This window comes from Sarcophilus harrisii, chromosome X (assembly GCF_902635505.1).
Source record: "Sarcophilus harrisii chromosome X, mSarHar1.11, whole genome shotgun sequence".
Taxonomy (NCBI): domain Eukaryota; kingdom Metazoa; phylum Chordata; class Mammalia; order Dasyuromorphia; family Dasyuridae; genus Sarcophilus; species Sarcophilus harrisii.
In genome coordinates this window covers 31,391,501-31,418,805 of record NC_045432.1, presented here as the reverse complement: position 1 = coordinate 31,418,805, position 27,305 = coordinate 31,391,501, and positions in this window count along the sequence as shown.

Below are 27,305 nucleotides of genomic sequence, written 5' to 3'. Positions count from 1 at the left end.
ATTTATCAGTATTTGACATTTATCGATATTTAGTCTATTAGCTTGACCACTCTCTGCTTGGTTAAGCCTGAAGGCCTGATTTTCTGTTTCCTAGAAATCAGGAGATGTGGGGGAAATAGAAACCTTCCATTCCCATCTCTCCAAATAGCAACAACCAATTAGATGTCTCCCCCTCCCCTTCTCAATGCTTTCTTACTTGTGATGTAATCTCTTGTATAAAAGCTATGTATCTTTACTACTTCTTTAGCCCTCCTACCACAAGTTTTCTCTTTCTTATCTCATGATGGGACGGCTTATCCTCTGAAGGTTTTCAATAAACAACTTTTCTGTTTTCTACCGAGTGATCTCTGAGTAGTCATTTTGGGTAAGGGTCTTCTACATCCCGCACACTTACAACGTTAGTCATTATCTTTTCCTGTCATCTTAATCAATCTGAGAGGTGTGTAGTGGTATCTCAGAGTTGTCTTAATTTATATGCAGTTCTTTTAACTTCTGCTTCCGTGACATGGATTCAAGGCCCTTTGCAATTCTTGGTTTGCCTTCTGTGCACACTCTCAAGCCTATTAATCTCTTAAATTGTAGATTGCAGAACTGAACCTAGTATTCCAGATGAGGTCCAAAGAGGACCATGTACAGTGGGACTGTTACTCTCTCCCTGTTCCTGGAACGTAGGCCTTTCTTAATGTAGGCAATGATTACATCCGATTTTTTGGCCTCATAGCACTGATTCTTTTGGGGTTTGTAGTCCTTTAAAATCCCAGTTATTTTTCAAAACAACTACTGTCCACCATGCCTCCTCTATCTTACTTTTGTAAAGCAGATTTTTTATGCTTAAATATAAGGTTTTCCATTTATTCATTCTGACCTTTCTTCTGCTAGATTCAATCCAGTGTGTGTCAATATATTTTCCCCCACTGATTGTCATCTAATGTGTTGGCTATCTCTCCCAGCTATGTTTCATCTCAAATCTCATTACAAGTAATCACTGTTTCCCTTTCTATAGAGTCACTAACTGTCTCTTTAATTGCTTGTTCTCAAATTTTCTTAGGAACAGAAAGAAAGGTCCCAGGCTTATAGTTTTCATATTCTTTTCTCCCTCCTCCTTTCCTTTCAAAAGAATTGAGATAGCAATTTCCCTTCTTGGTTCTTATGCAGCTTCTCTTGTTTTCTCAGATTTTTCAAATATCAATAATGATGCCTTTGGCATTCATACCTGCCCATTTTTGTTGTCCAAAGATGTAGTTCTTCTAGGCCAGTTGACTCAAAATCATCAAGGGAAATAAAGGCTCTTATTTTAGATATCAACTCCCTGTTTGTTATTTCCCCCTGTCATTTCTTAAGTATGATTAACAGAAATCAAATTAGAATTGAACAGTTCTGACTTCTCTGTACCTTCATTCCCTTAAACTCAAGCAAAGTAAAGTTACCCATGTATATATCCTGTAAATAAAAGGCTATTAAATTAAAAAAAAAACTCAAGCAAAGATCCTAACTTTGGGTTAATCCTCCCTATTCTTACAATATAACTAAGAAGCAAACAAACAAAAAAATCCAAACCCAAACCAAATGCCACTCTGTTTCACTAGCTTCCTTTATCAGTCCCAGCTCATTCTGAACTTGAGCATTTCTAACACTGTCTTAACATAGTTGTGCCATCTTCTGTATATCTTTCAAGATATTCACTGTTTGTTAAATTCCCTGTGCATTGACATCAGTATCTTGAGACTAATCCGATTTTTACTTCCTATTAGAATTGCTTCCTTTTGTATTTTCTGAATTTTATTCTTGAATTTCTCACATTGGTTTTGGAGATTATCCATGCATTGCCTCTGAAACTTTTGAGATATTGTACTCAAATCCCGAATACATGTCAGAATGTGCCCATATTTCCTCTCTGTATCACAAGAGTGGAAGCATAATAGAGTAGATTTTTCTAAAAACTCTTCTCTACATTTTAGGTTGTTAGGGAGAATAAAACCGATATGCTTTAGTGATAATTTCATCTTTCAATAGGTAAAGTAACCAACAATAAAGAGTCATTTATTCCATTATGCATGTGGTTTTCGCTAAGAGAAAGGAATGGGTTACTAGGGTAAAAATAATGGGAAACATGGATGAGCCTGTCACATCATCACCCCTCTCTTCTCTGACCCTTGCTACCCCACTGAAAACTTGTATTGTAAACACTATTCTATGCCACTGGTAGTTAAATATTTACATTGTCTTCCAGGGATCCAGTCTGCATGGGACTTACCAGCAATCTCTTTACCATACACCTGTTCCAAGTACCTTCCTTCCTCCTTCCACCCTCACTTTTCAGTACCTGTTTATGTCTTATCTAATCTATTAAAACATAAGGTCCTTACGGGCAAAGGGCTATGTTGCTTCTTTGTATTTATATCCCTAGTACTTAGCATAATGTTTGGCATATAATAAATGCTTAATAAGTTCTGTATTCATCTGTTTTCCTATATAGATATATACATTCTAGAGTTTTTAACAGGACTGGAGATAGGTACAGGAGCTACAAATTCATTGGTATAGGAACACCCAGATGAGGCAACTACCTTCTTAACAATGGAGGTCAGCATATTTTCTGCAACTGTCTTAGTCGCCTAAAACAAAGGTGTCAAACACTCATTGGAGTGTTGCCAGAACCAAATCAGCAGGATGATTTCAGAGAGGCCTGGAGAGACTTGCACGAACTGATGCTAAATGAAGTAAACAGAACCAAGGTGTCCTTGTACATGGCAACAGCAAGATTATATGATGATCAGTTGTGATGGACGTGGCTCTTTTCAACAATGAAGTGATTTCAGGCTAGTTCCAATGGTCTTGTGATGAAGAGAGCCATGTGTACCCAGAGACAGGACTGAGTGTGGATCACAACATAGTATTTTCACTTTTTTGTTGTTTGCTTGCATTTTGTTTTCTTTGTCATTTCCACCCCCCTTTCTGATTTTTCTTGTGCAGCACAATAAATGTGGAAATATTTATAGAAGAACTGCACATCACTGGATCACTTGATGTCTAGGGAGGGAGGAATATTTGGAACACAAGGGTTTTACAAGGATGAATGCTGAAAATTATCTATGCCTATGTTTTGAAAATAAAAAGCTATAATAAAAAAGTCCCTGAATATTCTTGACCTTTTGTTTTTCCAGACGATTTTTGTTATTATTTTCTTTAGCTCTATAAAATGAAATTTGGGCAATTTGATTGTTATGGCACTGAACAAGTAGCCCAATTTAGGCAGAATTGTCATTATTATTATATTAGCTTGGCCTACCTCTGAGCATTTGATATTTTTCCAGTTGTTTAGATATGACTTTATTTGTGTGAGAGGCGTTTTTTAATTGTGTTCATATAGTTCCTAGGTTTGTCTTGAGTATCCATGACCTTGTTAACAGAATGGATTTCACCCTCCCCCACTACAGAATGATCCCTAGAAAGTCAGATTTACCTCCTTATACTAGGACCTTGGATTAGGTTCCTCTTATTTCCAAAAAAAAATGATATTTGAAAATTCATTCGACATTATAGGTTTTAATTACTGATTTGTTGCTTAGATTTGTCTCCTGTGAAGTTATGCTTATCTCAAATGCTATTTTCCTTCCTTCACTCTTTCTCTTGTGTACATAGGATGTAGATATTCATGGACAGTTTTTTTCTCTCTGTTTTGTATTTTATTTTCAAGTCCCTTTTGATAAAACTTGTAAGATCTCAAGGAAATACATTTTTATCAGCCTTTGTTGGGTAAAATACATCCTGGGCTAGGAGCTGATCATCTTTCTATTAAAACTTATGGTTGAAAATACATATCTCTTTCTCACACACTACCATCCACTTCTCAAAACATTTCATTTTACAGAGATTTATTCTATAGCTAATTTTGTAGGATAGCTTCACAGAATGTTAGAGTTTAGAGGGATTTCCTCAGATTTTGACTTCAAGCCAAACCACAAAATCAGTCCTGCCATAGAACATGCCAAAAAGGACCATCTATATTTTGCATGATGACCTTGACAGAGAAAATAATGAAAGAAAACTTCCTTCGACACTTCATTCTGCTTTTGGATAGCTCTAATTTTGTGGATGTTATTTCATTAGCAATCCTAAATTTTTGCCTATAATACCTGCTTGTTACTCATTCTCAAAGTGAAAGTATTGACCCTTGAAAGTCCATTTCACTTCCTTATCTGTGATCTGAAGAAGATAATAATTCCCTTTTCGCTCAGTTGAGTCAAGCCAAACATATCTAACCCCTCTTTGGTGTGACTGATGTTGAGGTATTTAAAGATATCTGTCTTGCTCATCTTGAGCTTTCTCTTCTCCAGTGTTAACACCTCACTTCCTAAACTGATCCTCATATCCTAAACTGATCTTTAACATTAAGATGCTTAACAATATTGAATATCCTTGTATTTATCATTGGCTTCCCTAAACTGTTTTCTGTGAAGCAAAGTATTAATTTGCACACAATAGTTTGGTTACTGCCTCAGTTTCCAATCAGAAGTCATAATGAAGATGTTGCTAAAAATGTGTGATATAAGAGCAGCAGCATATGACTTATTGCAGCAGTCACAAAAATATAATGCAAATGTATCTGAATCTGGTAGAATAGATGGTATTTGAGCATTATAGATGAGATAGTCAACATGAAACATTTTTTTCAAGGAAAACTCTTTACATAGGTATGATTTCCTTAAACACTTGCCTGTCTCATTTTGTGATTTGATAGCATATAAGAAACAGCAAATATTTTGATAAATATGTAATGTAACTTATGGTATACTTATTAACTCTGAACCATTTGTTGATTTTCTGAAAAAATAGCAATAAAATAAATTTATGCCTTCAAATTTTTTATTATAGGGGGTGTGAAAAAATACAAATCCATCCTTCTCACTCACAAAATAAACAACAACAACAACAACAACAAAAAACCCCAACTACTCTTAGATAAATTACAGTGTTAAATAAAAGTGAATCTCTATCAAAGTATTAGATTATATTTGGCATAATTCCTTGTAAATCATTCTTTGTTTTTCTTTGACTACATTATGAATTTGCTTTTAGGGATTTTCAAAGTGACTTAACATTTGATTGATAGCCACATGCTGAGTTCGGAAACAGACCTTGTTATTTAGTTTATGGAGTAGTGCTCCTAAAAGATTTTTATAAGATTGGCCTTATAAAAATTCAAATTGAATATGTCATTCCATTAATTAAGCAATTCTCTGTTTAATTAGATTTTTTTTTAAATATGATGGAAACTGAATGAGGAATGGCAGGTAGGAAGACAGTAGACCATTCTCCCATTGCTTTACCATTTCATTTTCATGTGCTCCAAAGCCTATTATAAGATCATTGATTTAACACTGGAAGGGATCCTGTAGGGCATCTTATCCAACATCCTCATTTTACTGAGGCAGGTGGGTTGTTATGTTAAGTTACTTGTCCATAGTCATAGAAGGTCAGATGCAGGAATGGAACCCAGTTATACTGACAGCTAGTCTAGAATCCTTGACATTTTCATTGTACTATGCTTACTCTTAGGCAAATATGCCAGGGTGTATTAAAAATGCATTATAAATTTTGTTCTAATGATTTATAATCTCACATTGTGGTTCTGGTAATGTAGAATATATTAAAGTGATAATCTTAAAGTATTCAAAGTGAAAATTAATGTATTAGTCCTTATGGGTGACTGGAAAGTAATGTATTAGCTTTTTATCTATTTTCACTTTAATTTTTTTTATTAAAATATTTTTATTTATTTAAGATTTTATTATTTTAAAAAAAAATTGAGTTCCTAATGCTACATGAAGTGAGCAGAATCAGAAGAATATTGTGCACAATAACAAGATTATATGATGATCAACTGTGATGAACTTGGCTTTTTTGAGCAGTAAGGTGATTCAAAGCAATTTCAATAGATTTGTGATGGAAAGTGCCATCCACATCCCGAGAGAGAACTATGGAGATTGAATCTAAATCGGAATATAATATTTTCACCTTTTGTTGTTGTTTACTTGCTTGCTTTTTCCCCCCTTTTTTGTATTTTTCCCCCTTTGATCTGATTTTTCTTGTGTAGCATGAAGGATATGGGAATATGTTGAGGAAATATGTATTTAACCTATATTGGATTGCTTGCTGTGTTTGGATAGGGGAGGAAAGAGAGGGAGAAAAAAATTGGAACATAATGTTCTGCAAAAGTATATGTTGAAAACAAGTTTTGCATGTGTCTCAAAAAATAAGATGTTATTAAATGCCAAAAACTATATAAAAATTTGAGTTCCAAGTTATCTTTTTTTTTTACTTCAGGAGAAAGCAAACAATTTGATAGCAATTATGCATGTGAAGTCATTTAAAACGTTTCCATTTTAGTCATGTTTCAAAAGAAAACACAAATAAATAACAAAAAAGAAAGTTTAAAATGTGTGCCTCAGTCTTCACTCAGACTTTATTAGTTTGCTCTCTGAAGGTAGATAGTATGTTTTTGACATTGATTTGGAATTATTTTGGATCTTCGTCTTGATCAAAAGAGTCAAAGGTTTCATAGTTGCTTGTACAATATTCATCTGACTCTGCTCTCTATAAATGAGTTCATTTAAATGTTCCTAGGTTTTACTGAAACTATCTTGCTCATCATTTCTAATAGCACACTACCATTCCTTCACAATCATATATCACAACTTGTTTGGCTGTTGTCTACTTGATGGATATCACCTTGATTTCCAGTTCTTTGCTACCACAGACAGAGTTGCTATTAATATTTTTGTGCTATAAAGTTGTGCATACATTTTAACTCAACAATATCTCTCCTCTCAAAATCAAAGAAAATGGAAAAGTACCTATCTGCACAAAAATTCCCCTTTACCCTGTTTCCTGTCTTCCTTCTAATTTTGACTGCATTGGATTTGTTTGTGCAAAAGGTTTTTAGTTTCATGTAATCAAAATTGTCTATGTTATTTCCTGCAAGCATCTGTATCACTTGTGTGGTCATAAATGCTTCTTTTATCCATAAATTCAACAGGTACACTTTTTTCATGCTTCTCTAATTTATTTATATCATCCTTTATATTGAAATCATTTAACCATTTGGACCTTATATGGATATATAGTGGGAGATGTTGGTTTATGCCTAGTTTCTGTCAAACTGCTTCCTGGTTTTCTTAATAATTTTCTTCAAATGGACTTCTTATCCCCAAAGCTTGTATCTTTAAAGTTATCAAACACTTGATTACTATCCTCAGTTATTGGGGACCTCATCTATTAAGTGTGTATTGTGTACCTAATCTATTCCACTAATCCTCCATTATCTTTCTTAGGCACTACTTACCCAGGTTTTTATGATTACCACTTTGTAATATAGGTTGACATTTTAAACTATGAGGATACCTTCCTTGATAATTTTTTTTCATTAATTCCCTTGATATTCTTGGCCTTGTCTTCATTCAGATGGATTTTGGTCCTATTATTTTTCTAGCTCTATACAATTATTATTGGTTAGTTTGATGTGTTATGGCTGCTTTGATACTAAATTAGGTAATATTATTTTTTATTGAATCAGGATATCCATAAGCAATTAATGTTGCTTAGATCTGTTGTTATTGGTGTGAAAATTGCATTTTAATTGTTCATGTAATTCCAGGGTTTGTCTGAACAGATAGGCCATTAGGAGTAATCCTTGGTCATAGTTTTGATGGCTATTTCTTATTATTTTAAATAAATCTCCATAGATCTTATTCTAAGAAAAGGCTATTTAAGCATTTTATTTGTTCTTTGGTTAATTTGGGCAATATATATTTTTGTAAATATTCATTTCTCTTATTATTTTTTCATCATACCAGCTTCTAGTTTTAACTGTTAATTTAATTATTTTTTATTTTCATTTTTTTTTGCTATCTTCTTTGATTTTTCAGAACTTTTATTTTGGTGTTTAATTAGAGAGTTTTAATTAATTTATTTTTTCTAGGGTTTTTGTTGTTGTTGTTGTTGTTTTCATGCCCAATTCATTTATATGCTTTTTCTCTTTTTTATTGATGTACTCATTTAGTGATATCAGTTCTGTCCTAAATACTGCTTTGACTTTATCTTGCAAATTTTGGACTATTGTCTCATTTTTGTCATTCTGTTTAATGAAATTATTGATTCTTTCTATGATTTGTTCTTTGACCCACTCATTCTTTAGAATTACATTACTTCATTTCCAGTTAACTTTTAATCTGTGCTTCAGTGGGTGTTTATTAAATATCATTCACCATATTATGGTCTGAAAAGGGTGCATTTAAAGTTTCTGCTTTTCTGCATTTGGCTTTGAGGCTTTTTTGCCCTAATACATGATCAATTTTTGTAAATATACCTTGTGTAGTGGAGAAAAGATATGTTCCTTTTTGTTCTCATTCAGTTTTCCCCATGGTCCACCTTTTCTAAGATTCGAATCATCTTCTTGACTTTCTTATTTGTTATGGTTAGATTTATCTAGCTCTGAGTGGGGAAATTGAAGTCTCCCACTAATGTGGTTTTAATATTTCCTTCTGTAATTAATTTAACTTTTCCTTTAAGAATTTGTTTTACATATATTTAGTGTTGAGATTACTTTATTCTTTATGGTTCCTTTTAACAAGGTGTAATTTCCTACTTATCTCTTTTAATTAGGGTTTGTTTTTGTTTTTGTTTTTTGTCTCTTTGTTTTTTGCTTTTGCTTTCAGATCATGATTCCTACCAGGATTCCTTTTTTTTAATTCAGCTGAAGCTTAAGAGATTCTGCTCCAGGACCATATTTTAAAACTGTGTTTTTTGAAAAGAATACCCTAATGATAATTAATTATCCTCTCTCTCCTCCTGCATCAAAATCTTGAGGAGATCATGCCCTTTACTGTTCCCTAACTCCCTAAAGCTGTTATTTCATTGCCAAGTCTTGTCAGTTCTTTGAATTTGTGCCTTTCTCTGTGCTCATTTAAAACCCTAATTCAGGTCTTTATCTCTTTGTAGTAAGGGTACTGTAATAATCCCATAACTGGTTTCCTTTTTTTTGGTTCCCTCCTTTCTAGTGGATGATCTGTGAAGTTGCCATAATATCCTCCTAAGGAGTTCATGTGACCATGCTATCTTAATGCTCAAGAATCTGCTTCAAACCTCTCCCTATTCTAGACTATTTTTCGTGCAATTACAGAAATGATTTTCCCAAAATGCAATTTTGTCTGTGACATTCCCTTATTCAATAAACCCTTCTGGCTCCCTATTACCTTTTAGGACTCACATGGGAAAAATCTGAAGATGGATTTTTATTCTTGTTTGCTTTTAAAATAATGTAATTTTTACTAGTTACAGAGAGTTATGACCATATTCTACATTTTAAAGTCATGATTAGAAAAAAATATTGAGATTGATTTCATAATTTATCAAAAATTGTTAATACTAACTTTTAAAACATTCTTTAGAGTTACTGGGAGTACAGACTGGTTAAGTCATTGGGAGGAAAGCCATTTCTGAATCCAAAGGATCCTGAGGAATGACCTGTGGCCAGTTTTAGTCAGACTATATTAAGATTGATGTCTGTGATTTTAGACATTTTAATTTATATTTAATAGAAATAAACTTATAGATTCTGGTTATCTTCGATTACAAAATATACACAGTTTTGTAAACAAACTGTGAATATGGATTTTTCCTTTTAGAAATATATTTTGGTTATAATGGTGAAATGCATTTTAACAATCCATATTATACTTAATGCTTCCTCTAAATACACTTATTAAAAACATAATTAGGGCATGTTGCTAACCCAGTCTTTACTAGTGTTTTCTTGTTTCTTCATAGTGCTCTGTGGAAGCAGGACTCTGGCCTAGGAGACTTCACAAGTGCTTTTGCAGGTTTGTTATGCTGCTATTGTTCTGAATGTGCTTTTTTTCATGTGCCCACATCTTAGAAAGACTTAAGATACTAACTTGCTACTTACCTTAATTAGAACAACGATATTTTCTTACATAGAGCACCTTAATCAATAGCTTTTTAGGTACTAGAGATGTTAAAAATGAACAGAGTATTTCGAACTTTATTGATTATCAGACAGGGCCAGAAATAGGATTATCAGATCGTGTCTACTTCCAGAAGAAATTCGACCCTTTTGAAAGTGACTGATAAAATTTCACCTGGATGCTGAGATAATTGTAAGAAAGAAACTAGGGAAAACAAAAGAAACTAAATTCTAGAAAATGACATTTCATAAATCATTTTGTGTAATACCTTTTCATAGTGATATCATATTCTTCCATTAGGTCACAAAGGACAATATATTCCCTCAGTCATTTTGTCCATTATTTGTAAGACAGGTTTCAGTGACTGTTCTTTTAAAAGGAACTTCTGTGTTTTGAATAGAGGGCTAATTTGCAATACTGTTTTTTGTTAGTGTTCAAGTTTGCTGATTTCATACTTTGACCCGACAATGCTGATGATTCTAAATGAATGAATAAAGAGAAGATTAAAATAGTTTACTTTCGAACTAAAACTTGTAAATGACGAAATATGGTCAGGAGCCAAGTAGCTCTTGTGGTATACTAGTGATGGTCTGGTAAAGTTCATATTTGACATTGTAGGCTGGGTTATGTTTCTTGGGTTTTTTTGGTATGTTTTTTTTAACATTAATATGTGTTACTAGTATATAGGCATTAAGTTGATAAATGAAAATACTATTAGAACCATAAACTTGCAATTATTTTCAAAAATTAGATCACATATGTGAGTATGTGATGTAACTTGGTATACTTACTAGCTTCAGGCATATTCTTGGAAAAGTAGGAGCTAGTCTATAGAGAAAATAATTTCTACCAATGAACTTAGTAATGGAGCTTGCTGGAGTTACTGCTTATTTTACAGGTCCACTTCCAAAAGTTAATAGGACAATACTACTTTATAACTATAGTGATTTTATTCTAGTGTTAAGTGATTTGTCTTATATTTATTTTTTTATTCTTTTGAATTTCAGATATTTTTTTTCCTTTATTGTCCTGTTCTGAGACTAGTCTTGAATGGTCTTTCACATTCAAAATGTTTTTTTTCACCATTAACAAGATACATGGATCCTACAATATTGATTTTACATTTTATTATTTCCCTCTTAATTCTATTGCCAGTAAAGTGGTGTGGAAGACACATGACACAGGGGAAAATATCATCAAAGTAATTGCCTTATTCTCATTTACCATCTCTTTTTTTTTCTCTAATTAATTGATCATTTTCACTTTAATTGTCTTAACCTCACATCTTCATATTTGTAAAGGAATAAAATATAGAATTAAAATATCTGAAAGCTGATATATTGACAGAGGTGGGAGGTAAAATATTAAATAATTCTCAGTTTGTTATTTTCCCTTTCTTCTAATCAATGTAAAGACTGTCAATGCTCATTGGGAAATTCTATGAATTTGAGCCAAGACTGGTTAAAAGTGCTAATGTTATTTGACCATTTTGGTGTAGAGTCACTTTGTGTCATCTGAGGTACCCCAATATCAAAGATAAACAGTTACCAAAGATTTTTCTTTAATTTCATGTTTAATCCTTTTTTTTTTTTTTGTAAAGCCAATTCTTTTGTCCACGATGACAGATTCTTATATTGTTGTTGATAATTGTTCTTCCAAATTACTACATTAATTGTGAACCAACAAATGTATCTGAATAAATACTCAGCTGCCCCTTTACACTATATTTTATGAAAACGGCTAAGAAAAACTATCTTATAATTTTAACTGATGCTATTTGTTATTTCCCACTTCTGCAATTTTCTAGTAGTTAACAGAAAAGATATATATATATATATATATATATATATATATATATATATATTTTAATGTTATGGTACAATGATGTCAGCTATTACTTTGCAATATAATTTATGGTCAATAACACCAAAGCCTATTTTTTCCTTCCTTTTTTATCATTTCCCCTGATATTCTTCCATATGAATTTCATTATTATTTTCTGTGATATTAAAGAATTTATTTTTAGTAATAGGATTGATATAACATTGAATGGTAGAATAATAGTATCATTTTTCCACATTGGTACTTACTTGCCATGAACATTGAATAGCTTTCCAATTACTGAGTTCTTTATGTTTACAAAAGTGGACAGGTGGACAAACAGGGGCATGCACACACAGACAGGGGACATATAGACAGGCAGGGAGACACATAGCCAGACAGGGGAGGACACACAGACAGAAGGACACAGATTTGGGGAGACACAGACAGACAAAAGGACACACAGACAGATGGGGAACAGACAGATGGGGGTACACAGAAAGATGGAGGGAGAGACAGATGGGGAACACACAGACAGATCTATGGACAGCTAGACATTGATTGATAGACAGGCAGATAAATAGGAACAAGAACTATGATTTCATTAATACAGAGTGGTCCAGGGTAGGAACATCACTTCAGCCAGTACAACTTGGTGCCTTCCCTGCTACATACAATCTTTGAAAGTTATGGAGAGGCTTGAAAACTTGGAGAACTTGTCCAGGATCCCATTGCCAGTATGTGTCACAGGCGGGTATGAAGCTCCATCTTCTTGCCTTTGAGGATGGCTTTTTATCAACTATGCCATGCTCTGTGTCTCTCCCTGTCTCTTCTCTCTGTGTGTCTTTTTCTCTTTGTCTCATTATCTTTATCTATATATTTCCTCCTTATATTTTCTCATTTTGGCTTAACTCCCCTAGATTAGATTCATAGGACACCTGGCAAATTTGGGGGTGGACAATTTTTTGTTGGGTGCATTTCCTCCGTGGCCAAGAGCTCATACTTCCTATCTTTTAAGCCAGGGTGCAGAAGGACCAATGTGGTTCTCAGATATTCTCCCCTTTGGCACTTTCTAAGTCTGCTTTTCTCTTCTGCAGCTTTTGCCTTCCATTAGCAACCCTGATGAGAATATCACCTGTGTCCTCAACAGCTTAAATTTCTTGCCCAAGACTTCATAACCCCTCTTAATGCTTTCTCTTTTACTTCTGGTGATATCATTTTCCCCCACGCCCCATGAATCATGAGGTGTGGATATTAGGTATTATATTTGACAAGTCTTAGTCATTTCCTGTGTCCATGCTCTGAGAAGACAGAAGAACTTGCTATTGTGTTTGCCAGTTTGACGACAAGCCACAACAGTAGTCTTTTTCAGGGAATCAGTTCCCAGTCAAAACTATTGTCTTCTTCCCCGGACTTGTGACCTTTCTCCTGAAGGCTTCTGCAGATTTGAGTTCCTTGAAGTATAAGAAATGGCTTCCTCCCAAGATGGCTAAGCTCACCACAATATATAGAAAATCCCTTATCTCTTTTTGATTTCCCAAGAATCAGTTACCCTTCTTAGTTTCTTCAGGATGATTTCCTTAAAAATAGTATCTATGCTCTTTTTTCATCATGGTTTTCAGGAAGTCTCATAATCCTCAGATTTTCTCTAAGGATTTTCCAGGTTGATTGTTTTCCCAAGTAGGTATTTTGCATTTTCTCCTATTTTTCTTTCTTCCTTTCTTTTTTCTATCTTTCTTTCTTTCTTTTTTGGTTTTGCTTGACTGATTCTTGAAGTATCATCAAGTTATTCATTTCCATTTGTTCAGTTCTGATTTTTAGTGAATTATTTTCTTCATTTACTTTTTTAGTTCTTTTTGTATTTGTCCAATTGAATTTTTAAATGAGTTGTTTTGTTCTATGGATTTTTCTTTCCATTTCACAAATTTTTTTAAGGAGTTATTTTATTTTTCCATTTCACAAATTCTGTTTTTCAGGCAGTTGTTTTCTTTTTCTATTTTATCAAATCTATTTTTAAGGAATTATATGCTTTTTCCATTTCACTAAGTCTATTTTGTAATAAATTTTCTTCAAATAACTTGTTTCCTTTTCTAAACCCTCTTGTAAAGTTCTCATTTCCCCCCATTTTTCTTCTAGTTCTCTTTTAAGATCTTTTATAATTTCTTCTAGGAGAGCCTTGTGTTATAGGGATTAATTTATACCACCCTTTGGGGGTTCATCTGGAGACAGTCTGCTTTTAGTCTCCACAGGGTTTGCAATCTGTTCTTCCCTTTCATCAAAAAACTATCTATGGTCAGAGTTATTTTTGCTTTTTTACTTATTTTTTTTAAAGTTGAGATCTGCTTTAGGGCAAGGGAGATTGCCCAAGCTTTTTCTACAAATGGCAGTGGCTCTGCTGGGTCAGTGCTGGCTACACCAGGTCAGCACAGACTGACTTCAGGTGCTCGATTGGTGTGGCCAGGTGTTGTAGAATTCTGGCATTTTGGGGTTCATTATTTCTCTTTTGTGTTTGTGTTGGATCTTTTATAACTTGTTTGCTGATCTAATGGATTGTATGCAGGGCATAATAGTCAACGTTGCTGTTGATTCCTCCCCATAAATTCTCTGGTGTGCACAGCCCACAACATTCAGGTCTGTGAGCTGCCAGCACTGGAGTCTGTGCTCTGCCTGCTTGTGCTTGGCCCACCAAGCACTGTGCCTGATTGAAACAGACCTTTTCTGGAGAACTTAAAAAATATCTTCTGCTGGTAATTTGTTACACTCCTAATATTTGTGGGCTCTGCTGGTCTAGAACTAATTCAGAGGCTAAATTTGCTAATTAGTCTGAGGGTTGTGGGAAAAGATTAGAAAGAAATATGTGTCCTCTCTACCATCTTGGCTCTACCCCTCACTTTTTTATTTTCAAAACATATGCATAAATATTATGCAACATTCACCCTTGAAAAACTTGTGGTCCAAAATTTTCCCTCCCTTCCCCTTACCCTCTCCCCTGGAAGAAACGTAATCCAATATTTGTTAAACATGTGCAATTCTTCTATACATATTTCCACAGTTATTATGCTGCACAAGAAAAAATCATAACAAAAAGGAAAAAATGAGAAAGAAAAATATTTTTACAGTCAAAGGTTCTGATAAAGGACTCATTTCCAAAATATATAGAGAATTGACTCAACTTTATAAGAATTCAAGCCATTCCCCAATTGATAAATGGTCAAAGGATATAAATAGACAAATTTCAGATGAAGAAATTGAAACTATTTTTAATTATATGAAAAAAAAGGTGCTCCAAATCACTATTGATCAGAGAAATTCAAATTAAGACATCTCTGAGATACCACTACACACCTCTCAAATTGGCTAAGTGATAGAAAAAGATAATGACGAATGTTGGAGGAGATATGGGAAAACTGGGATAATGGTACATTGTTGGAACTGTGAAAAACTTCTTATAGTATATGGCCCTGTAGCCATGAAGAAAGCTAAGCATTCCAAGAGGAGCCTGTAAAAGGATTGCATTGAGGGAATAAGAACTAGATTATGTGACATCAAGGAAATGGAAATAGAAAGTCAAGTTCTTGGAACAGGTAATAGGATTCTTTGTCATGGAACAGAGAGAATGAGAAGGGAATTAGTAGCAAATATGTCTAGAAAGTTAAGTTGAAGTCATTTGTGAAGTACTTATACATCCAGCTATGACCTTCTTTTTTATCCTACAGGCAATAGGTAGCCAGTGATGGTTGTTGTTGTTGGTTTTTTTCCAATAGTTTTTTTTTCAAATGCATATAGTTTTCAACATTCATTGTTGTGTAATTTTGCATTGTAAATTTGTCTTCCTCCCTTCCTTGCCCCCTTCCCCAACACAGCAAGCAATGTAATATAGGCTAAATATATGCAGTTCTTTAAAATTTATTTCCAGATCTGCCATATTATGAAAAGAATGAGACCAAAAGGGCAAAAATTATGAGAAAGAAAGAAAATAAAATAAACAACAGCAACAAAAGGTGAAAATATTATGCTTCAATCCATATTCAGTCTCCATACTTCTCTCTTTGGATGCACATGACACTTTCCGTCTCACATCTATTGGAATTGCCTATTTGGAATTGCTTATTACATAATATTTATGCTATAAGACATACTTATACATAGGACATTCATATATATTCCCCTACCATATAAGCATGTAATTTACATATCATGTATGAATAAATATTTTATTTATAATTAATAATCAACACATTGTTTAAAAGAGCCAAGTCCATCCCAGTTGATTTTCATATAACTTTGTTATAACTGTGTACAGTGTTCTCCTAATTCTGTTCACCTCACTCAACATCATTCATGTAAGGCTTTCCAGGATTTTCTGAAATAAGCCTGCTCATCATTTCTTATGGAACAATAATAGTCCATGACTTCAAATACCATAATTTATTCAGCAATTCCCTAGCTTATAGGCATGCACTCAATTTCAAGTTCCTTGCCACTCCACTACAAAAAAAGAGCTGCTACAAACATTTATACACATGTAGGTTCTTGTCCCTCCTTTATGATCTCTTTGAGATACAGACCTAGTAGAGACACTGTTGGATCAAAGGGTGTGCGCATTTTTATAGTCCTTTGAGCATAGTTCCAGATTGCTCTCCAGAATGGCTGAATCATTTCACAATTCCATCAAAAATGCATTGCACTGAAGATTTTTGAGCAAGGGAATAATATGGTCAGTTTAGGAAGATTATTTTATTAGTAGTGTGGCAGTCGGATTGGAAAAGAGAAATAATAGAAGCAGGGAAAACTAATGGAAAAACAATTAAGTCCTGTAAGAGGCAAGGCGAATGAAAGCATGAAAGAATGGCAACTTTATTTTAAAAGTTAGATGAGACCTCCTCATTTATCTGTACAGAGAGGAGCCAATAGATAATGAATGACCGACTAAAGGTGAGAGTGGTAATCAAAAGGAATACTCTCAGAGAGGACAGAGATCACAAATAGAGAGACAATTGCCATGGAGGAGATAGTGGGGGGTGAGGGTTTTGAGACTTGGAGCAAGGAGAAAGGGGAACGCATGATAAATGATATAGATTTTCTAAAGTACCCTCTATTGAGACAGAGGTGAAGGACAGGATTTACAATGACAAAGAGATCTAGCTGAAATTAGAATTTATGCAACTTCTTTCAGCAGAACTCAGCAGCCCAGAAATTGGAGCAGAAGTCTGAGCATAGTTCCATATTGCTCTCCAGAATGGTTGGATCCAGTTCTTTTGATGATCTTTTAAAGAAAACAGCATACTTTTATGGATCACTTCATCATTCTTTGTGTGTGTATATATATATATATATATATATATATTTTTTTTTTAAAAACATATTTGTGTCTTTGATGGGCTTATTAATTTGGTAATTTTCTATTTTTTTTTAGTTTGTGGGTCATTTTATGAGTCTTCTCTTTTTCTTTTCTTTGTAACTTCAAAGTTATAAACTTTGCTGCAATGACTCCATTAGCACAATTGCACAAGTTTCAATATCTTACCTACTTGATGTTCTCTTTAATATTAGTATTTATTATTTCAGTGATTATTTTTATTTACTGTATTATTTATTTCGCAATTTACTCTCTAGTTTTATAAATTCTTATTTCTCACATTGAAGGCAATTTTCTTGGCTTTAAAAGGTATTCACTATTTCTGCATTTATTTATGACTTTGTTATTCTTTAGATCAATATCATAAATGTACTTTATGATGTTGAAAAATAAGTGTATGCCATAAAATTCCCATTCAGTCATCACCAAAGGTCTATAATTTAGTTTTTTTGAATATTCAATTTAGATTCATAGTCTTCTTGTTTACCTTTCCATTAGATTTGTCAAAATATGAAAAAGATACTTTGAAGTCTTCTACAGTTATTGTTTTATTATATCTAAGTTTTTTTTTTTTTGCAAGTCAGATACTTTTTTCCTTCAAATATTTCAAAGCCACAATATTTGGGGTATATGTGCTTGTTACAAATGTTGTTCCATTGCCATATGATATCTCTAAATATAATGTACTTTCCTAATTTCTTTATTTTGAGAGTATCTACTAATTCTAAGAGCATGTCTGGTAGTGCAATTTTTCTGGAGCTAGTTACCCAACAAAAATTTTCATTTTAGCCTGTTTTTTTAACATTTTTTTCAGTTTTTATGATTTAATTATTCATCTTCCATGAAGCAAACTTTTATGGTCTGCATTATAATCCATTCTATTTTGGGGGTGAGTTTGACCTATTCAGGAATTTAATTGGTGGCTTTCTTTTTTACTCTAACAAATCCTTTTCTTTTTTACTTTTAAAAAATCCAATAGTAGCTATCTGAAACTTTTTTTTAATAGTTTGAAAATTAACTTCAATTATAATTTTACTATCTCTCTAACATTTTCATGAGAATTCCAAGCCTTATTGATCCATACTTAACGCCGTACACCAAGATAAGGTCAAAATGGGTTCATGACCTAGGCATAAAGAATGAAATTATTAATAAATTAGAGGAACACAGGATAGTTTACCTCTCAGACCTGTGGAAGGGGAAGGTCTTTATGACCAAAGCAGAACTAGAGATCATTACTGATCACAAAATAGAAAATTTCGATTATACCAAACTGAAAAGTTTTTGTACAAACAAAACTAATGCAGACAAGATTAGAAGGGAAGCAATAAACTGGGAAAATATTTTTACAGTCAAAGGTTCTGATAAAGGCCTCATTTCCAAAATATATAGAGAATTAACTCTAATTTATAAAAAATCAAGCCATTCTCCAATTGAAAAATGGTCAAAGGATATGAACAGACAATTCTCAGATGAAGAAATTGAAACTATTTCTAGTCATATGAAAAGATGCTCCAAGTCATTATTAATCAGAGAAATGCAAATTAAGACAACTCTAAGATACCACTACACACCTGTCAGATTGGCTAAGATGACAGGAAAAAATCATGATGATTGTCGGAGGGGATGCGGGAAAACTGGGACATTGATGCATTGTTGGTGGAGTTGTGAACGAATCCAACCATTTTGGAGAGTAGTTTGGAACTATGCTCAAAAAGTTATCAAACTGTGCATACCCTTTGATCCAGCAGTGTTACTACTGGGATTATATCCCAAAGAGATTATAAAGAAGGGAAAGGGACCTGTATGTGCACGAATGTTTGTGGCAGCCCTTTTTGTAGTGGCTAAAAACTGGAAACTGAATGGATGTCCATTCAGGAGTTGGGTGTTGGAGAATGGCTGAATAAATTGTGGTATATGAATATTATGTTCTGTAAGAAATGACCAACAGGATGATTTCAGAAAGGCCTGGAGAGACTTACACGAACTGATGCTGAGTGAAATGAGCAGGACCAGGAGATCATTATATACTTCAACCACAATACTATATGATGACCAGTTCTGATGGACCAGGCCATCCTCAGCAACGAGATCAACCAAATCATTTCTAATGGAGCAGTAATGAACTGAACTAGCTATGCCCAGAAAAAGAACTCTGGGAGATGACTAAAAACCATTACATTGAATTCCCAATCCCTATAAATGCACACCTGCATTTTTGATTTCCTTCACAAGCTAATTGTACAATATTTCAGAGTCTGATTCTTTTTGTACAGCAAAATAACGTTTTGGTCATGTATACTTATTGTGTATCTAAGTTATATTTTAATATATTTAACATCTACTGGTCATCCTGCCATCTAGGGGAGGGGGTGGGGGGGTAAGAGGTGAAAAATTGGAACAAGAGGTTTGGCAATTGTTAATGCTGTAACGTTACCCATGTATATATCCTGTAAATAAAAGGCTATTAAATAAAAAAAAAAGAGAGAGAATTCCAAGCCTTTTCATAAAATGGATAGTCAAAAACAAATTCTCAAATTGGCCATACCCCCAAATATAAAAAACATATCTCTTGCTCTGCATTTTAAGTTAATGTCTCTGGTGGGAAGTGAATGACATTTCTCATCTTCATTTTTCTGGACTTATATTTTATCATTGTATTGTTCATAATTCTAAAAACCTTTAAAGTTGTTCTTTATAATGTTGTGGCCAATTTATATATTTTCTTCTACTTCTGCTCATTTTAATTGGCATCAGATCATAGAGTTCCCACTAGTTTCCCCTGAAACTGTTCATTCTGTCATTTCCAATTGTACAATAATATTCAGCTTCATTCCCATGCCCTAATTTCTTTATTCATTTTCCAAAAAGACAGCAGTTCCTTAGGTTACAGTTTTTATATTACAACAAAATGAAGTCCTAAAATATTTTAATATGTCTTTTTTATTTCTTTTATTTTCTTTGGGCTATAATCTTGGTAGGCTTGATATAGCTGGTTTGATAGATATATACAGGTTAGTGATTTTTGGAACATAGATATAAATTGATTTCCAGAATTCTTGAACTAATTCAGAGCGTTAGTTTGCCTTTTTCTGCAGTTTCTTCAACATTGATTATTTCTTCTTTTATCTGATAGGTCTGATGTAGAATATTAAATTTGCATTAATTTTAATTTTTCTAATCATTAGTCATTTGGGGCACCTGGGTTGCAGAGTGGTTAGAGTGCCAGGCCTTCAGTCAGTAAAACTGATCTTTGTAAATGCAAATTTGGCCTCTGGCACTTACTAGCTATGTGAACCTAGACAAATCATTTAACCCTATTGGCCCCAGTTTCCTCATCTGTAAAATGAGCTGGAGAAAGAAATGGCAAATCACTCCAGTATCTCTGCCAATAAAAACTGTATGGGTTCACAGTGAGTCAGACATGATTGAAAATGGTTGAACAAACTTCAGTGATTTAGGGCATTTTTATCATCTGATTGTTAATACCATGGATTTCTTTCTTTACAGACTTTCTATTCATATGCTTTTTGTCTATTAGACAATGGCTTTTAGTTTTATAAATTTGCATCTGTTAATTTATGTTTTGTATATGATATCTTTCTCAGAAAATTTTTCTATGAGGATTTTCTCTATTTATTTCCCTTTTAATTTTGACCACTAATCAGATTGTTTTGTGAAAGAAACTGAATTTTTTAATGATCAGAATTGTTCTTTTTTCTTATGCAATCCTATCACTTTTTAAATTATAAAAAAAAATATGTCTATTGAGATATCTGAAAGATCATTTCTTCCTTCGTCCTCTTATTTGTTCATAACGTAACCTTTTAAATCCAGGTCATGTATACATTTGGAGTATATGGTGTGAGTATATATTGTGAAATTAATCTGTGACCAATTTCTGCTAGGTGCTGTTTAATATTCTTCAGCAGTTTTTATCCAATAGTTAAGGTCTTTTCCCTAGTAATTAGGGTCTTTGTCTTTTTCAAACACCAGGTTCCTGTGTTTGCTTGATTCTGTAATATATATTTGATCCTTTCCACTAATGGGTCACTGCCAAACTTTTTAATAACTCTTGTTTTGTATTATACTTTGAGGTCTGGTGCTGACAGCCCCTACCTTTTTTATATTGATATTGAAATTCTTGACTTCCATGTGAATTTTTTTTTAATTCTTTAAAAAAGTCTTTTGGTAATTTGGCATAGTACTGAATAAATAAATTAATTTAGGTAGTATTATAATTTGTCTTGTTAATTGACTTGCCCTGAGCCATTCATGTGTCTCCAATGAGTTAGGTCTGTTTTTATTTCTTTTTGTAGCTTTTGTAGATTGTTATTTTGAATAGAATTTATTGTTCCATTTCTTCCTGTTATGTTTTGCTTGTACCATACTGGAATGGTCATGGTTGATGTATATTTGTTTAATATCTGGCAAACTTTGCTGAATTATAATTTTTTTATACAAAAGCAAATGTTTACAGAACTTATGATACTTGTATTCAAGTATTAGAGGAGCTGATATGTAGATGGAGAATTCAGTTAGTTCAGTTTGACTTCAGAGGAGAAAAGTATAAACCATGGATAAGGGTGTAAAGAAGCAACTTTGTTTGATTGTCATGAAAAAAAAATTCCTTAAATTAGAAATGCCCCCAAAAAGAATATGCTTTTTAGGAAGACCATTGATTTCCCCTTGTTAGAGCTCTTCAGATAAAGTGGATGGGTCTTGATGATTGGTAAGTTATTATTTGGGCTAAATTATTTATAAACTCTTAATTTCTGTGATTCTCTAAATCTTCTGTAACAGTTAAGGGTGATAAACTGACTTGCAGTCATGAAACCCTATATTCAAATTCTGCTTCAGATACTTGCTTAGTAGCTCTATGTGATCCTGTGAAACTTATTTAAACTCTATCAACTTCATCTGTTAAATTGGGTTAATAGTACTTATATCAAAAATTATTGTGAGGATCAAATGAGAATGAATATATATGTATATATATATAGTATTTTGAAAACATCAATGGGCTCTATAACACATTATTATATTTATTATTATAATCTCACTACTCACGACTTAAATTATGCCCTAAGCTAAACTGGGTTGCTCTCTGTCCTTTCCCATCTTTAACTTTTTTGCCTTGTCTTATTTTGCTCATGACATTTTCTATACTAGCAACACATTATTCTCTGAGCCCCATTTCTGTTGAATTCCAAATTATCCTTAAATGCTTAGCTCATATCCCTATTCCCATCCTTTGCTGATCTCATTTTTCCTACCCTCTTACTTGGAACTCAGTGAGTTTTCCTTTCCGCAATCTCTTCCAAAATTTCTTGTTACACACTTTTCACATTATATTTTGTAATCTATTTTATATACTTTTAATTTCTCTCTTTTTAGCTTATATGCTCCTTGAAGATGGAACTCTATATTACCCATTTTATGTTCTCCTTTGCAACTAACACCTAACAAATACTTGTTCAATAAATATTATGAAAAGCATGATTTGATTGTCAGTTAAGACTCGAGATTGTATTTTGTCACTGACCTCCTTTGTTTTTCAGACAACTCATTTGAGCTTCCTTTAATTCTTTTTGAAAGGGTTCAGATAGTTCTTGCTTCCATTTTTCTTCACAAACTTTATCAAAATGGATGAATTTATATCTTTAACATTCAGGAAACAAAATTTTGTGTCAGTTATAATGTTATTTAAATCATTCTTCAGCAGGTTACTGACACAAGTTACTTCCTCACAAAGTGTTTCTATTGGGTTGATATGGAGATGCAGATGCAGGCCAACAGTGTGGTCATAGTTCCTTGTCTTACCTCCTTACACAGTGTTCCTGTGATTATAGATTTTTCTTAAAAATCACTAGAGAAAGTGTGGTTTTGTAGAAAGAATGCTTCATTTGGTGTTGGTGCACTTGGATTCCAATACCTAGCTCTTCCATTTACTATCTTTGTCACCTATGTAAAATGAGGGGATTGGGCCAGATACTTCCTAATGTTCCTATTAGCTTCAAATCTGGAGCCTAAATTACTAGCAAGTGGACAAAGATCTGGCTTTGTCTTTCTCAAGTACATTCCTTAAGATTTCCCTGATACTAATTGTTTTAATCCTTAAATTGTTTTACACAAAAAATTAATGTACTTCTGCATTGCCAAAAAGTTATCATTTTGTTAAGGAGCAGAGCTATGTGTCTTCTCTTTATAAGACTTCTTTAACTAGTATTTTTCTCTTCTTTTTTCCTATTCGTGTTATAAAAAGTTATATATTAATATATTGTCTTTGATTTTAGCTACAGTGAATTCAAAAGGGTTTCTCTCCACCCCCACCCCCTGCTGAATACCAACTTAAGTTTTACTCACTGTGCTTTTGCTGAATATCTCATTAGGTCTTTAATTCATGCAGAAAAGGTTAAAATGTACTGAAGGTGACAATTTTTAAGTGAAAAGCTCCACGCCTCTGATTTACTTTTTCAGTAAGTTATAGTCATTTTGTGCAGAGAAAAATGTAAGTGAAAAAGGGTTGTCAGAATTGGCCATATAAGGAAGAGTTGCACTCATGTGTAGCCATTTAGGAGGGAGGGAAATCAATGCCAGATGGATTGGAATGTACATGACTTTCTCACTTCTAGGAGGTAAATGGCTGGGAGAACTGTCTACTTCAGAGGAATAGAAATCTTCATTTCTTTCTTCTGTGCCTCAGAACTTCTTTATAAAGAGAATGTCCAAATCAAAGATCAATTGGTATAGTCTGGTCTTCTGTAAGCAAAGTGATAGAGTTTTTAAATGTGTTTATTTCAAACTAAATACAAAATGAGAAAAAAGCAAAACAGAAAAAGACAGAAAAAAGGAAAAACAAAAACAGTATATTGCCTTGTGTTTGGAAGAAAATCAGGGAGAATTCAAAATATTTAATGATAAATTTCTGTTTCAAGAAAGCATATATAATAACAGAAGAGATTTTATTCATGACATTCCCTCTTTTCCTTGCTTCCTTGTAGGTCACTATTTTGTTCTTTGCTGTACAGTTTTTACTTTATTCTTTTTCCCTCTTCATCTCCTTTACTTTCCTCAAGCAGGTTATAGTTAAGCATGTGTGTGTGTGTGTGTATTAACATCCCCACACATACATGTATCTATATGCATAGATATGTATATATACACATATACATATGTATGTGTATGTATATATATATATATATATATATATATATAAACTTGCATCTAAAACAATATTCATATGACTGAGATAGTTTTTGAGATCAGTGATTATTAGCCCTACTTTATTTTTTTCTAAGATGTTCTACTCCTGACCCTTGTTATTGTGTTTGTGTATATCTCTTATTTCCTATCCCTACTAAAAGTTCTACTTGGGGTCTATTCCTTAGTTCCTTACCATTATTTAGCCTAATGGTTAAAGATCTCACCCTTATCTTCTTTTCCCACTCTTTCCTTCCTTTTTTAATCCCATGCTCATTACCTATATACCTTATTCCACTCCCCTTAATCTAAACATCATTCTGTGCTCCACTTTATCCTGTGCCACCCATTGCTTCTTTCTTTATCCTTTTCCCATTAATCCACATACCTTGTCTCACTGCCATAAATCTGCATACTCTTCTATATCCCACTTTATCCTGTTCCTTCCCCCTTATTTCTTTATAGATTTTGGAGAGTGCTATACCTCACACATAGACAGATAGTTCCCTATTTAATCTATTCCCGATGTGAGTAGGTTTTCAGAACTGCTAGTCCTTCTCCTCCATCAAGTGCCTCTGCACCATTTCTTCCTCTGTACTTCATTTGTATAGCCTAATTATTATTTTTACCTTTTTCTAGACAATTTTGCTTTTTGGACTCAACTCTGCTCAAATTTTTATTGAACTATTTAATTACCGATCTGTCTTAGGCTTATTGTTTATATTTCCATATATAAGACATAATTTGTCCTTACTGAGTTACATGAAATTAGTCTTTATGTTGGTTCTTGCATATTAAAGTTTTTATTAAGTTCAGATTTGGTCGAGACAAAGTCCTAAAAATTTGCAAGTTTGTTAAGTCCATTTTTTTCATTCAGTATTATTGTTGGTTTTGCTGGATGTGATATTTTTGACTGCAAGTCTGCTTCTTTTGATTGATGATATGTAACATCCCCAAACTTTTGGTCTGTTGTTATATCTGCTAATAAATTCTCTACGATTGTAATCGTAACTCCATTATATTTGAATTTGTTATTGTTTTTGTTTCTTGTAAAATTTTCTCTTTAATCTGGGACTTTTGAAATTTAGCTGCAATATTCCTATGTGTTTTTATTATAGGAATTCTTTGAGGTGATGATCAGTTGTTTTTCCTATTTCTACTTTCCCTTCTTGTTCTGTCACTTCAGGACAATTTTCTTTGATTTTTTTCTTGTATTGTGTCAAGGTTCTTTTCTTGATCACAGCTTTCAAGTAGCCCAATTATTCTTATGTTTTTTTCTTATTCTGTTCTCTAGATCTGTTATTTTTCCTATAAGAGTTTGCTTTGCACATGGTCCTTTTCCTCTCAATATTTCACTTATGGTAGAGAGGTTCTGTTACTCATGTCAGTGCTATAGCACAATACCTGGAAGAACACTAAATATCCAAAACTAGCGATATAGAACTTTTCTTCAAATTATAAGACAAGAGGGAGAGTCAAGATGGCAGAGAGGACACGCACATCTCCCTAAACTCTCCTTTTCCCTCAATCTATTTTAACGATATTCAGCCTCTGAATTAGTACTTGACTGTCAGAACCCATGAATATTGGGAGTACAACACATTACCAACTGAAGATCATCTGAAAATTCACCAGAAAAGGTCTGTTTTGCTCATGGGTAGGGACAGAACGGGGGTAGGCCAGGCACAGACTCAGCAAGGCAGTGAGAGCTTGGTCATGCTGACCAGACCAGAGGGGGGCAGGGTGTGATCTCAGCCAGAAGAAAATCTATGGGGAGAACTTTACCACAGTGTGAGCCACTTTGCCCTGGCAGCAAGCTAGTAGATAAGCAGAGAAGCTATAAACACAGGAGGTAAAGACTGTAACCCTGAAATGCTACAGTTTCTTGGGACCTGGATCCACACCCACACAGTACCCAAAGTGACTCGGCATAATCCAGGCACACCCACAGTTGTTGGTCCAGGGCAGCCCTAGTAGCTGCCTTTCTATTGCTGCTGATTTCAGGTCCCAGCACAGCCAGTGAGTATTGTCCCACTGCCCCTTCACTGCCACTTCCTGTCATCTGTAGAGGTAGCTTGGAATTACCCCACTACTCCTGATAAGCAGACCAGAGGGTTTTTTTTGTTGTTGTCGTTGTTTGTTTGTTTTTCAAAATGAGCAAAAAGGCAAAGCATGCTCTAACTATTGCTAGCTTCTATACGGAAAGAGAGTAGACTTAAAGCCCTGAGGAGACTAAAAACAATTTGTCTCTAGATCCAAAAATAGATATGATCTGGTCCCCATCACACAAGGCTCTCATAGAAGAAATTAAAAGAAAAGATCTTAAAAGAGAGCTAGAAGAAAAATGGGGAAAGGAAAGGGAAGCTTTGCAAGAGAGTCAGGATAAGTCATTAAAAGATAAAGTGGATAAATAAATCAACTCCCTGAAAAATAGAATTTGTGAATTGGAAAAGATAAACAACTCCCAGGAAAACAGAATTGGTGAAGTGGAAAAGGTAAACAATTCCAAGGAAAACAGAATTTGTGAATTGGAAAAAGAAAATAATTCTTTAAAAAAATTGTCAAAATGGAAAAAAAAAAACCCATAGAACAAAACAACTCATTTAAAAATTCAATTGGACAAATATAAAAAAGAAATAAAAAAGCAAATGAAGAAAATTCATTAAAAATCAGACTTGAACAAATGGAAATGAATGACTCAAGGAGACACCAAGAATCAGTCAAGCAAAACCAAAAAAAAAAAAAATGAAAAATAGAAAAAATTGTTAAATACCTACTTTGGAAAACAACAGACCTGGAAAATAGATCTAGAGGAGATAATCTAAGGATTATAGGATTCCCTGAAAATCATGATTAAAAAAAGAGCCTAGACACTATTTTTCAGGAAATCACCAAAGAGAAATGCCCAGATGTTATAGAAACAGAAGGCAAAATAG